Here is an 8,937-nt window from a genome sequence, read left to right as displayed (position 1 = left end):
ATTTATTATTAACTGTACTGAAAAGCCGAATTAAAATCTTCAACATTAAAGTGTCTTTTAAAGTGGAGTTCAAAAATTATGTCCTGACATCATCCTCATCTAGTGGTGCTAGAAATAAATTACATCTGGTTGATGGGGTAAAGATTTGTGACATTATTCATTTGTATTGTGATTTATTTTTCGTTGTTGTTGTATTTTTTGATTATTTGTTGTTGTGTTTGTTGTTATTTTAAACAGATTTTTTGAAAACTCCACAGGTTAAAGTGCAAAAGCATAAACACCACCATCAATAAATAAATTAATTGCTTTGGTCCTCCACTTGAGACTTTTTGTTTAATTTTAACCAATGAACAGTTTTCAAAAAATAAATTATGTTTAAAATAACAAATAATACAAAAACAAATGTAATTGTAAAATAATATTACAATCCCATCAACCAGATGTAACTTATTTCTAGCACCACTAGATGGGGATAATTTTGAACTCCACTTTACAAGTCACTTAAACCTTGAAGATTTTCAGTTTAGCTACCAATCCAACCACACCACACCAACGTCTGCATTCCTAGTAAAAATACAGTGGCCATTGATTAGCTGATTAATACTAAATAGATCAGGTAGTCCTCTACACCAAGCATTTACAGACATATTACAGTAAATACGCAGAAGTGGCAAAGCATCGCATTCATCAGAAACGGCATTAATGTTTTTGTAGGTGTGTTTGTTAAAAGTCTAAAACCAAGTACATTTATAAACGTGTTTAAATTGGTACTTACACATCCTAACACACTGAAATCTTCAGCTCTTCATTTCAATGATCTGCTCTGCTATCACCTGGTCGTGCAGACGTGCACCTTTACGCAGACTCACGATTGGCTGTGGGTTTGTAGAGGGGCGGGACAAGGGCTGAAAAAACGGCCGCATCTAGAGAGAGATAAATTCCAATTGGCTCCGACTGGATTAGGGTGTAATTTGATTGGTCCACACTCCTGGACAAAATATGGGCCAAACCTAAAACTGCACTGATATTTAGAAAGAAAAACAAGCCAGGCATTAATATGGAATGATGGTCTGAACGTGTTATTCTGAGTTCTACATCAAACATTCAAATCTTTTTATGAATGTACCTTTCTGCACAGGAAGACGTTTTAAGTTCATTTTCCTTCTCCAGCCCCCATTCCCCAAACAGTTCACTGCAGCAAGGAGGAGTGAGAAGCAAATGGTGGCGTAAAAGATGCAGAAGTGATTCTGAAGAGTTTTTGCTCATTTTCTGAGAGGTGGTTTGCTGTTAAGACCATTAAAAGTAACTTTGGCTTTGGTCAATGCTTTGCACGGAAGCATATTAATTTATCATTTATTTAGTGAATAGTTAGACAAGCCACTTATATATGCATGTAAGAATGGAAAACTGAGCAAACTATTCACAATGTAGAAAAGAGATGCATGTGTAGATGCTGTGTAAAAGGCACATTAAATTTGTTCAGACAACTGCTCTGTTGAATGCTGATATGAATTTTTGAACAGTTGCATTTGCATGAACTTGCTTTTATATTACAGCATGTGTATGTATGTCTTTATTAGTGATGCAAACTTCTGCCAATTTATTTTTATTGATATGTCAGTTAACCAATAACAACTGAACTTAGTGTTCCATCAAAATATCAAAATTTTTATGTTTATAAGTTTTTTACTTCTTAAAAAACATTGTAACACAGTAAACATGCCACTAATGTAGAACAGTAAAAAACAGTGTGTGTGTGTGTGTGCATGAACTGTACCCACCGCAACCCTGAATTGGATAAAGCAGTGGTAAAACAGACAATGAATTGGTGAAATTTCTCATATTTTTATGAAAATGTATAAAGCACTCAAAGTCCTAAAAAGTTTTCTAAACTAATGGGTAATGTTTCACAATAACCTTAATACGTGCATGTGGAAATGTTCACGCTGTTTCACAATCAGGAGAAGATGTTTTAACAAGGCAGAGGCCCATGGCAAAAGGGGGGGGGACTCAACTCCCCACAGCACTGCAGACACCCCCCACCCCCACCCCCATTGGCTGCCCTCGCCCGATCATTATTATTATATTACAATATTTAAGCTACGTGAAATACTAAAATAACTAAAAGACAATAGAATATCAGAATACATGCAATCAAAATATACTGTTTGTTTGTTTGTTTATTAGGATTTTACCGTCGTGTTTTACACTTTGTTTACATTCATGACAGGAACGGTCGTTACTTATTACACAAGGTTTATCAGTTCACAAGGTTATATCGAACACAGTCCTGGACAATTTAGTGTCTCCAATTCACCTCACTTGCATGTCTTTGGACTGTGGAAGGAACTGGGGTATATATATATTTTTATTTTTTATTTTTTTAATGTAAATAATTTTCTTTCGTACAGCCAGGATGGATAAGTGTTTTACTCTACTCAGAATGAAAGTGTCAGCTGGCCTTTTTCTTCACGTATTGCTTTGATGAAGAAAAAGAAAATGTTCGGCTTCTTTGGCAGGAGGTTAAAGTAAAGATGTGTGAGGAAAAGCTTACAGCACCTGGTATTCCCAGGTGGTCTCTCATCCAAGTACTAACCAGGCCCGACCTTGCTTAGCTTCCGAGATCAGACGTTCTCAGGGTGGTGTGGCCGTAAGCGAGAGGCACTGTAAGTGAGAGGCACTGTAAGTGAGAGGCGCTGCAAATAGTTTCCCTTTTAAAGACGTCCATCATTCAGCCTTTCACTTCACCAGGTTTAGTCTTTTTCTTTCTCTATTCTACACTCCCCATTTTAAAAAGCGTCTCATAGTTCCTATGTACAAGAAAAGTCGTCATTTCATGCCTGCAACATCTTACAAAAACACTTGGGACGCAGGAGCCTTTATAAACTAATCAAGCTCGCTATAGTACAGCCACACCACCATGAGAACACCTGATCTCGTCCGATCTTGGAAGCTAAGCAGGGTCGGGCCTGGTTAGTACTTGGATGGGAGACCGCCTGGGAATACCAGGTGCTGGAAGCTTTTCCTCACACATCTTTACTTCAACCTCCTGCCAAAGGAGTCGAAAATTTTCTTTTTTTCTTCATCAAAGCAATACGTGAAGAAAAAGGCCAGCTGATACTTTCATTTTGAGTAAAACACTTATCCATCCTGGCTGTACGAAAGGAAATTATTTTGTCAATATAACTTTTAAAAAATCAACGAATAACTTTGTTTTCTTGCTTTAAAAATGTAAACGTTTCCCTGAATTGCATTTATTAATAACTATACTGAAAAACCAAATTAGGATCTTTAGCATTTCATTTATAGACGGTGGTGTTTATGCTTTTGTACTTTAACCTGTAAACAGTTTTCAAAAAAGAAATGATTTAAATATCAACAAACAAAATAATCAAAAAAATAACAACAATAATGAAAAATAAGTGAATTATACACTGCTCACAAAAATTAGGGGATATTTCAAAATGAATATGAAGCAATAAAAAAAAGAATCATTCAATTTTTTTTATTAAACAAGAACATCAAAAAAGCAAACGACAAGTCAAAGAAAGTTGTTCGATCATGCAATTGAGATGCAAACTCAGTTATCGTGATTGAGTAGCAAATGACATATTGGTGGGGGTGAACAGAAGCATGTCAAGCTGAACCAGAGTGCCACACTTTGACTGTTCAGTAGGGTGTATGGTCACCCAAGACTGCCAAAACACACTGACAGCGATGGGACAGGACCAGATTGTCCAGCAGTTCTTGTGGGATCCTCTCTCGCTCCAGGGCAACTTCTAGCTCAAGAAGTGTTGTGGGAGGCATTGGACGGTTTGCCAGACGTCTTCCCAGTGCATCTCAAGCATGTCATCAGAGAAGAGGACAGTTGACCACTCATCACAGGTCCAATGACGATGCTCATCAGCCCACCTTCTACGGGTTCTACGGTGTTCATTCAGCATTCTGCATACCATTGGTCACCGGACATGCAGTCCAATACGATAGAGCCGATTTTTTATGGTCTGGGTGCATATCCGTCGTCTAGTGGCAGCAAGAAACTGTCCCCGCAGCTCTGTTTCATTGCTGCGCCTGTTCCTTCTTGCCAATAAGGTCAAGTAGTGGTCATCTCTTGCTGTTGTGTGTGTCTGTCGCCTGTGTTTGACCATCTTCAGGACGTCCTATGGCTCTCCAGGCTTCACAGTTGGGCAAATCGTGTTGCAGGGGCATTGCAAGGGCTGGGAAATTGCAGGATGTGCACTTTTAAGATCAGGGAACGTGCAGATACTCCAGTACTTCCAGCCTTTTTTATAGTGCATTTTCACCAATGAAATAAAAGTTGGTTTGCATGATCGAACAACTTTCTTTGACTTGTCGTTTGCTTTTCTGATGTTCTTGTTTAATAAAAAAAAAATCAAATGCTTCTTTTTTTATTGCTTCATATTCATTTTGAAATATCCCCTAATTTTTGTGAGCAGTGTATATATAGATAGATACATAGATACTTTATTTATCCTAAAGGAAATTATTGGTCTCCAGTTGTTTAACAAAGAAGAGAAACTAATACAAATAAAGTAAGTACATAAGGTGCATTTATACAGCATATGGTATGCAACCAAAAAAAGTATGTGCAAATTGTGCATCTTGTACTGTACATGTAATAAAAGCAGTATTGTATCCATTCTTATGAACAATATTTAAAGATATATAAGAATAAATTTAGAGATAAGGATATTGTTATAGTTTTAAATATATACAATGTAACGTTATCGGTATATACTGTGTATATATATACAGTGTATCACAAAAGTGAGTACACCCCTCACATTTCTGCAGATATTTAAGTATATCTTTTCATGGGACAACACTGACAAAATGACACTTTGACACAATGAAAAGTAGTCTGTGTGCAGCTTATATAACAGTGTAAATTTATTCTTCCCTCAAAATAACTCAATATACAGCCATTAATGTCTAAACCACCGGCAACAAAAGTGAGTACACCCCTAAGAGACTACACCCCTAAATGTCCAAATTGAGCACTGCTTGTCATTTTCCCTCCAAAATGTCATGTGATTTGTTAGTGTTACTAGGTCTCAGGTGTGCATAGGGAGCAGGTGTGTTCAATTTAGTAGTACAGCTCTCACACTCTCTCATACTGGTCACTGAAATTTCCAACATGGCACCTCATGGCAAAGAACTCTCTGAGGATCTTAAAAGACGAATTGTTGCGCTACATGAAGATGGCCAAGGCTACAAGAAGATTGCCAAAACCCTGAAACTGAGCTGCAGCACAGTGGCCAAGATCATCCAGCGTTTTAAAAGAGCAGGGTCCACTCAGAACAGACCTCGCGTTGGTCGTCCAAAGAAGCTGAGTGCACGTGCTCAGCGTCACATCCAACTGCTGTCTTTGAAAGATAGGCGCAGGAGTGCTGTCAGCATTGCTGCAGAGATTGAAAAGGTGGGGGGTCAGCCTGTCAGTGCTCAGACCATACGCCGCACACTACATCAAATTGGTCTGCATGGCTGTCACCCCAGAAGGAAGCCTCTTCTGAAGTCTCTACACAAGAAAGCCCACAAACAGTTTGCTGAAGACATGTCAACAAAGGACATGGATTACTGGAACCATGTCCTATGGTCTGATGAGACCAAGATTAATTTGTTTGGTTCAGATGGTCTCAAGCATGTGTGGCGGCAATCAGGTGAGGAGTACAAAGATAAGTGTGTCATGCCTACAGTCAAGCATGGTGGTGGGAATGCCATGGTCTGGGGCTGCATGAGTGCAGCAGGTGTTGGGGAGTTACATTTCATTGAGGGACACATGAACTCCAATATGTACTGTGAAATACTGAGCAGAGCATGATCCCCTCCCTCCGGAAACTGGGTCGCAGGGCAGTGTTCCAGCATGATAATGACCCCAAACACACCTCTAAGACGACCACTGCTTTATTGAAGAGGCTGAGGGTAAAGGTGATTGACTGGCCAAGCATGTCTCCAGACCTAAACCCAATAGAACATCTTTGGGGCATCCTCAAGCGGAAGGTGGAGGAGCGCAAAGTCTCGAATATCCGCCAGCTCCGTGATGTCGTCATGGAGGAGTGGAAAAGCATTCCAGTGGCAACCTGTGAAGCTCTGGTAAACTCCATGCCCAGGAGAGTTAAGGCAGTTCTGGGAAATAATGGTGGCCACACAAAATATTGACACTTCAGGAACTTTCACTAAGGGGTGTACTCACTTTTGTTGCCGGTGGTTTAGACATTAATGGCTGTATATTGAGTTATTTTGAGGGAAAAATAAATTTACACTGTTATATAAGCTGCACACAGATTACTTTTCATTGTGTCAAAGTGTCATTTTGTCAGTGTTGTCCCATGAAAAGATATACTTAAATATCTGCAGAAATGTGAGGGGTGTACTCACTTTTGTGATACACTGTATATATATATATATATATATATATATACATATATATAAAGTGGGGGAAATAAGTATTTGATCCCCTGCTGATTTTGTAAGTTTACCCCCTTACAAAGACTTGAACAGTCTATAATTTTTATGGAAGGTTTATTTTAACAGAGAGAGACAGAATATCAACAAAAAATCCAGAAAAAAAAAACATTAAATAAAAGTTATAAATTAATTTGTATTTAATTAAGGGAAATAAGTATTTGATCCCCTACCAACCAGCAAGAATTCTGACCCCCACAGACCGTTTATGTGCCCATGAGGCACACAAATTAGTCCTGTCCATGTATAAAAGACTCCTGTCACAGAATCAGTTTCTTCCGTTCAAATCTCTCGACCACCATGGGCAAGACCAAAGAGCTATCAAAGGACGTCAGGGACAAGATTGTAGACCTGCACAAGGCTGGAATGGGCTACAAGACCATCAGCAAGAAGCTTGGTGAGAAAGAGACCACTGTTGGTGCGATAATTCGAAAATGGAAGAAATACAAGATCATAGTCAATCACCCTCACTCTGGAGCTCCATGCAAGATCTCACCTCGTGGGGTAAGAATGATTCTGAGAAAGGTGAGGTCAGTCCAGAATTACACGGGAGGAGCTTGTCAATGATCTCAAGGGAGCTGGGAGCACAGTCACCAAGAAAACCATTAGTACACGAACACATCTTAGACAAGTGCTTGGATTTGATGTGCATTACAGAAACCTGGCATCAGCCGGATGTTTTTTCTGCTCTAAATGAGGCTTGTCCCTCCGGCTATAGCTATCTTCAGAAAGCCCGCAACACCGGTTGTGGTGGTGGTCTGTGTGTCATCTACCGCAGTGATCTGGATTTGTCCCTTCTGCCCCTAACTGAGCTGTCTTCTTTTGAATGCTTGGCTTTTAAATGTAATGCCCCTTCTCCTGTGACTGTACTTCTCATCTACCGCCCCCTCAAACCTAACTCATTCTTTATCTCTGAGATGGACAATCTTCTCTCAACTTTTTGTACAACCTGTGCTAACATTATGATACTTGGGGACATGAACATCCATGTAAATTCTCCCTCCTGCCGCCGTGCAGCTGAATTTCTCCAGTTGTTGGACTGTTTTAATCTTAGACAACTTTTTGATGTCCCCACACGTACCAAAGGGCACACTCTTGATTTGGTCATCACTGATTCTGCACCCATCAGCAATCTATCTGTATATGATGTGGGTGTCTCCGATCATAAGGCTGTCTCAATGGAGTTGCCTTTAATGTCCACCCACATCAAGCCCAAACGCCAAATTAGTTTCAGAAATTTGAAGAACATTAATCCAGAAACCATGACAGTTGATCTGCAGCATATTCATCATACAAAATTTTCCTCAGCTGAGGGTGCAGTTGATTTTTATAATACAGCTCTGAGTAGCATTTTGGATATCCATGCTCCAGTTAAAACCAGAACTGTGACTTTCTCTCGCTCAGCACCCTGGTACACTGATGAACTACGGGATATGAAGACAGCTGGGCGTGCCCTTGAACGGCGTTTCAAAGCTTCTGGCCTTACAGTGCACAAGCTAGCCTATCGGGAACACCAAAAGGCCTATTCAAAATCCCTTAAAGAGGCAAAATAACAGTTCTTCTCAAACATCATCAAAAACAGTCCAGGAAATTCCAAACAGCTGTTTTCCACCATCAATCATCTCCTCAATCCACACGCTCCCTCACTTGCGGAAATGACAGAAGAGCACTGTAATAAATGTATGACCTTTTTCAGAACGAAAACAGAGTCAATTAATTCTGTCCTTCCTGGCTCCTCCCCTCTGTCCATGCAGACTAATCATTTACAGTTTGAGGTATCTCAGCCCCTTAACTGTTTTCCAGAAGCCTCACAGCAAGAAGTCGAAGACATCATTAGGAGGATGAAACCGTCTACCTGTGCCTCAGATCCCTTTCCTACACAATTAGTCAAAGCAAATATTTCTGCCATAAGTCCTCTGATCACCACCGTAATAAACCACTCTCTCCAGGCTGGACATGTTCCTTTTGCTCTTAAGACTGCCATTATCAGACCACTTCTCAAAAAATCCACTCTAGATCCTGAGGTTTTTGCAAACTATAGGCCCATTTCTAATCTTCCCTTTCTTTCCAAAGTAATGGAAAAAGCGGTTGCTGCCCACCTTCAGGTCCACCTTAGAGACAATAACCTTTTCGAAAAGTTCCAGTCTGGTTTTTGTTCTGCTCACAGCGCCGAAACAGCATTGATCAGAGTCACTAATGACCTATTAATGGCAGCTGATGCTGGCTCACCTTCCTTGCTCATCCTTCTTGATTTATCAGCTGCATTTGACACAGTGGACCATGGAATACTCCTAAATCGGCTACATCACACCATTGGCCTCACGGACACTGTCTTTTCCAAGACAAGTAATGCAAGGTCCCAGACACATACTGTGACCTGCGGAGTCCCACAGGGGTCAGTTCTTGGCCCCATCCTTTTCAATCTGTACATGCTCCCGCTTGGTCATGTCA

General features: G+C 40.1%; 2 pseudogenes; one reads left to right on the top strand and one right to left on the bottom strand.

Moving 5' to 3' along the window:
* Positions 1 to 2,547: 2,547 nt before the first annotated feature.
* LOC134329659 (5S ribosomal RNA) lies at positions 2,548 to 2,656 on the bottom strand (annotated as a pseudogene).
* A 246-nt stretch (positions 2,657 to 2,902) lies between these two features.
* On the top strand, positions 2,903 to 3,021 carry LOC134329637 (5S ribosomal RNA; annotated as a pseudogene).
* Positions 3,022 to 8,937: the final 5,916 nt, after the last annotated feature.

This window comes from Trichomycterus rosablanca, chromosome 15 (genome assembly GCF_030014385.1).
Source record: "Trichomycterus rosablanca isolate fTriRos1 chromosome 15, fTriRos1.hap1, whole genome shotgun sequence".
Lineage (NCBI taxonomy): Eukaryota > Metazoa > Chordata > Actinopteri > Siluriformes > Trichomycteridae > Trichomycterus > Trichomycterus rosablanca.
The sequence above is the reverse complement of the archived record's forward strand: the minus strand, read 5'-3'. Positions and strand labels throughout refer to the sequence as shown.